A 5,000-nucleotide genomic window follows, 5' to 3' on the forward strand; every position below is an offset into this window, starting at 1 on the left:
GGGAAGGGAGGAAGGGAAGGTGATAAGGGGAGGGAGGAAGAAAGGGAAGTGAAGGGGGTGTAAGATAATGAGTAGTGAGGGAAAGGAGAAGAAATGATGAGGGAGAGGGGGATGGAAATGTAGTGAGAGAAAGGTTAGGGAAAGGGTGGTGAGGGAGAAGGGAAGGAGGAGGAAAAGGGTAGAAGAGAGAGGGAGAAGAAATGAGGAAAGGGTTAAGAGGTAGGCAGGCAGAGGGAGGGGGTAAGGAGTGAGAGGCAGGGGGGAGGCGAGAGAATAAAGTTGAGGGTTCGAGGAGGGGGAGGGGAGGGAGAGAGGGGGAGAGCAAGGGGTGCCGCTGTGTATCTGTGCCAATGAGTTCTGTCATTAGCATATTATTGCAATTATTTTTCTACTCTTTTGTTATTATCACTCATTAGGAAATACTGTTATTATTAATGTTGATGTGAACGACAGTATCTATTAGCATGTTAAGTGGGGATTTTATCACTACCAGTATCATTTCATTATTGCTATTAGCACCAACATTAATTTAATTACGAACATTATTATTATCATTAGCAGCATTATCATTCCTAGAATCCTTTTCGTAACTATGTATTATTCGTCACTCTACTAAGGGGACTAGAGAGAGAGAGAGAGAGAGGGAGAGAGAGAGAGAGAGAGAAAGAGAGAGAGAGAGAGAGAGAGAGAGAGAGAGAGAGAGAAGAGAGAGAGAGAGAGAGAGAGAGAAAGAGAGAGAGAGAGAGAGAGAGAGAGAGAGAGAGAGAGAGGAAGGGAAGAGAGAAAGAGGAAGGGAGGAAGATAGTGAGAAGGAGGAGTAGGGAGAGGAAGAGGATAAGAAAGAAGAGAGAGCATGAGAGGAGGAAGGAGAAGAGGAGGAAAAGAGAGACAAGAAGGAGAGCAAAAAGAAAAAAGAAATGACCAGAAACAAAAAAGAAAAGAAAGCGATAAGAAAAAAAAGGAGACGCGAGAAAGAAGGCGAAGGCGAAAGAAGGAGAGCGAGGGTAGAGGAAGGAAGAAGAAAGAAAGAGGGAGAGAGAGGGGGGGGTGGGAGAATGGGGAGCTAAATATCTCCCTGAGGGTGTATGAGATCCGGCCGCCCTTCCTTCGTGTCTACGAGAGCGAGCTTGTGGTGTACCTTAACTCTCCCTTCTCCCCCCTCCCCCTCCTCTCCTCCCCCTCCCTCTCCCTCCCCTCCTCCCTCCCTCCCCCTCTTTTCCCCCCTCCCCCCCCTTTCTCCCCCCCCCCTCTCTCTCCTCTCCCCTCCTCCTCTCCTCCCTCCCTCCTCCTTCTCCTCTCCTCCCCCCCTCCCTCTCCCCTCCCTCCTCCCTCTCTCTCCCTCCTCCCTCCCCCTCTCCCCTTCTCCCCTCTCCCCCTCTCCCCCTTCCCTCCTCCCTCCCCCCTCTCCTCTCTCTCCCCTCCCCCCCTTCCTCTCCTCCTCCCCCTCCTCCTCTCCTCCCTCCCCCTCCTCTCCTCCTCCCTCCTCCTCCCTCCTCTCCCCCTCCTCTCCTTCCTCCCCTCTCCTCTCCTCTCCCTCCCTCCCCTTCCTCTCCTCTCCACCCCCCTCCCCTTCCACCTAGTCATCCAGCCTCTCTCCTCTATCCTACTTTACGCTCCGATAGGTAATCTCTCCTTCGCTCTCTCGCTCTTTTCCATTTCTTCTCTCGCTCTTCCCTTCGGTCTCTCTTTCTTTCTTTCTCCTTTCTCTCTCTCTCTCTCTTTCCTTCTCTACCCCCCCCCTCTCTCTCTCTCTGTCTCTCTCTCTATCTCCCTCTGTCTCTGTCAGGTCTCTCTCTCTCTCCCCTGTTTCTTATTTCCACTCCCTCGCCTTTTCTTATCTTCTCAATATTCTCCCTGTAGATTTAGTCAATAGATTCAGTCTGTATATCTTGTAATCACACGCAAACAATAAAGACAATCAGTTAAGTCTCAGTCATTGAAACTAATTTCTTCCTTGCTTCTCGACGACAGCAAATTGAAGAAAACAACAATTCGATTCTCAAAATTTACGAAGATTCAAACAGACACATTCATAGAACGGCCAATTCCATGTGCTGTGCCAACGTTCAAGTTCATTGTCAAGATCGCTTAGCCTTCCTAGATTTGCCCAGCCTACCCCTTGGCACAGGTCCCATGTCTTGTGTTCACAGGGCGCACGTGTGTTCAACTCCTCACTTAAGAAGACCACACCCTAAAACACACACACACGGGGTCCTTCGGCTCTCCTGTCCACTCTTGCCCTGTGGGAGGTGATTTTTGTTCTTTTTTTGGAGTTCTCTCGTTTCTTGAATGTGACGGCTGGCGATCTAGACCGTTGCAATTAATATCAAGATCGTTATCTGGTGTAAATCTATCCAAAGAGATAGTTATTGATATTCTTTTGCGTGGTTAAGTATGTAGTCCTTTCGATATGGCGTTTCGAAGAGCTATAGACTGCTTGGTATCTTGTGCATTGAAGTACCTAGTATGGCCGTGCAATCTAGATGTCCCCTGACGCCTTTCACTCCATCCTTTAACGGTGTGCCAAGGACCGCCTACTACAGCAAAAAAGTGCACTTTCAATCCCCTTAAAGATCACTTAAAACAGTTGAAGGTTACTGCGAAAATGATGGTCCATAATACCACCATACATTATACAGACGATGCCGGGGCGTCAAACAACTCAAAAACCGTTGAACCCAAAAGGCAGCAAGTTATATTACACACGGTTCGTACTGTACACGTTCTCTCCCCTTCTACGTAATGGCTGCAGTTCTGACCATCAAACCCCTATCGTATTATTTCTGTAAATTATACATCTCGTGAACGTTATCTCCCTCGGTGTCAAAAGCGATTACCTGGACTATAAACTAGGGTCTTCAGTAGTTGCTTACTGGCTTCTTTCCCAGTTACATATTGTTATGTGGGTCTGAAAGGGAATTCTGATACTCGCTGGGTATATTACCTCTTGGAGTGTTATGAATTACTTGTTACTTTTAACAAAGGGGCTCATAGGAGAAATCTCTTTGACTATGCTGTATATACTTTCTTCTTTTTTTTTAAACAAATCTTCCTTTTAGTATAATAGGCAACAAATTTGGAACTACATACTGCAGCTGACTATTCTATTGATTTGAAAATCTGTTTTTGTCTATCTCTGCCTCTCTCTCTCTCTCTCTCTCTCTCTCTCTCTCTCTCTCTCTCTCTCTCTCTCTCTCTCTCTCTCTCTCTCTCTCTCTCTCCTTCCTCTCTCCCATCATCCCTCCTGTTCTCTTCTCTCTATCACCCTCTCTCTCTCTTTCTCCCTCCCTCCCTCCTACCCATCCTCCCTCCCTATTCCCTTCTCTCCATGACCCTCTCTCTTCCCCGCTCGCTCTCTCCCTCTCTTCTATCCCTGTGTTCTGAGTAATGTCTGGCCCTCCATCAGGCAAGACTCGAGGTCCGACCTTTAATGCTCAGCTTGTGTCTTCTTTGATTAATGTCTTTCTACTTTGTTATTACTCTCCATCTCTCTTTCTGATTCTTTACGTTATTTTTCATTCCTAATATCCCGAAGCCTCTCTCTCTCTTTCATCTCTCTCTCTCTCTCTCTCTTTCATCTCTCTCTCTCTCTCTCTCTTTCATCTCTCTCTCTCTCTCTCTCTCTTCCTCTCCACATCCTTTCTTCTCTTTCGCTATCCGCCCTTCTTCCTATTCTCCCTCTTCCACGAAACGTTCCCCTCAGAAGAGAAATTAACGAAGAAAAAGAATGAAAAGAGGAGACAGTCGCTCCCCTTGCAGCCATGTACCCAGCGTGCAGTATGGCCAGCTCAGGCGTGCAGGTCTCCCCCGCAGTGGGCGTGGCTTAGCGAGACACCTCACGACGGGGGGATCTGGCAGCGGTGTCGTGATGGCCCCGGGCGCGTGCTATACAGATCCACCCTGATCCTTAATGTCAGATTATTATGCCCTTCAGTACGTCATTTTTCATTATATTTCGACTTTATGGCACCCTCGGAGGGCTGGGGTTAATGTGGGACGCGGCGCACGATGCATTCTGGTAACACTGGGTCGTGCAGTTATTAACAGCGAGTGAGTTGCAGAGCCACGGCGTGCAACACGGACTGGCGGTGGGCAAGGCTCGCTGGCGTCTGTTGCTGGTGCTGGCTAGGCTTTGCAACGGGGGGGGAGGGGGTGGATAGGGATGGGGGGGCTTTGGAGGCTGTGTTTTGTTTTGATTTTCATTTCTCTCTCTGTCTTTCTATTTTATTTTTTTTATTTTTCTCTATCAATCTTTTTTTTTCTTCTCTTTCTATCTCTTTCCCCCTGTCCCTCTTCTTCTCTCTCCCTTCTTTTCTCTCCTTTTCACCCTTTCTCCTTTTTCTCACTCTCCCTTGCACCCACCATATCTTTCTCCTCTCCCTCTCCCCTCTCCCTCTCTTCTCTCACTCTCTCTCTCTCTCTCTCTCTCTCTCTCTCTCTCTCTCTCTCTCTCTCTCTCTCTCTCTCTCTCTCTCCTTCTTCTTTCCTCTTCCATCTTCTCTCTTTCTTCTCTCTCTTCTCTCTCTCTCTCTCTCTCTCTCTCTCTCTCTCTCTCTCTCTCTCTCTCTCTCTCTCTTCTTTCTCCTTTCTCTTTCTCTCTTCCTCTCTCTCTCTCTCTCTCTCTCTCTCTCTCTCTCTCTCTCTCTCTCTCTCTCTCTCTCTCTCTCTCTGCCTTTCTTGAATGTCTTTTTCTTTGTCTCTATCTCTTTCTCTCGTTTTCTTTCTCCTAGTCTTCCCTTTTCTCCTACTTTCTCATTTTCAAGTACTTTCGTTTTTTGTATATCTTCGTTTTCTTCAGTTATTTTGTTTCACTAAAGGAAAATATTAATAGAATAAAAAGAGGGGAACTTATTATCATATAATTCATATAATAACGATCATTACTACTATTGTTATCTTTGTCATTATCACTTTTTTATCATTGTGATTATGATTATTACTATCATTATTATTATCATTACCATTATTATTTTCATTATTCTTATTGTATTTCTATTCAT

This window comes from Penaeus vannamei, chromosome 43 (assembly GCF_042767895.1).
Source record: "Penaeus vannamei isolate JL-2024 chromosome 43, ASM4276789v1, whole genome shotgun sequence".
Lineage (NCBI taxonomy): Eukaryota > Metazoa > Arthropoda > Malacostraca > Decapoda > Penaeidae > Penaeus > Penaeus vannamei.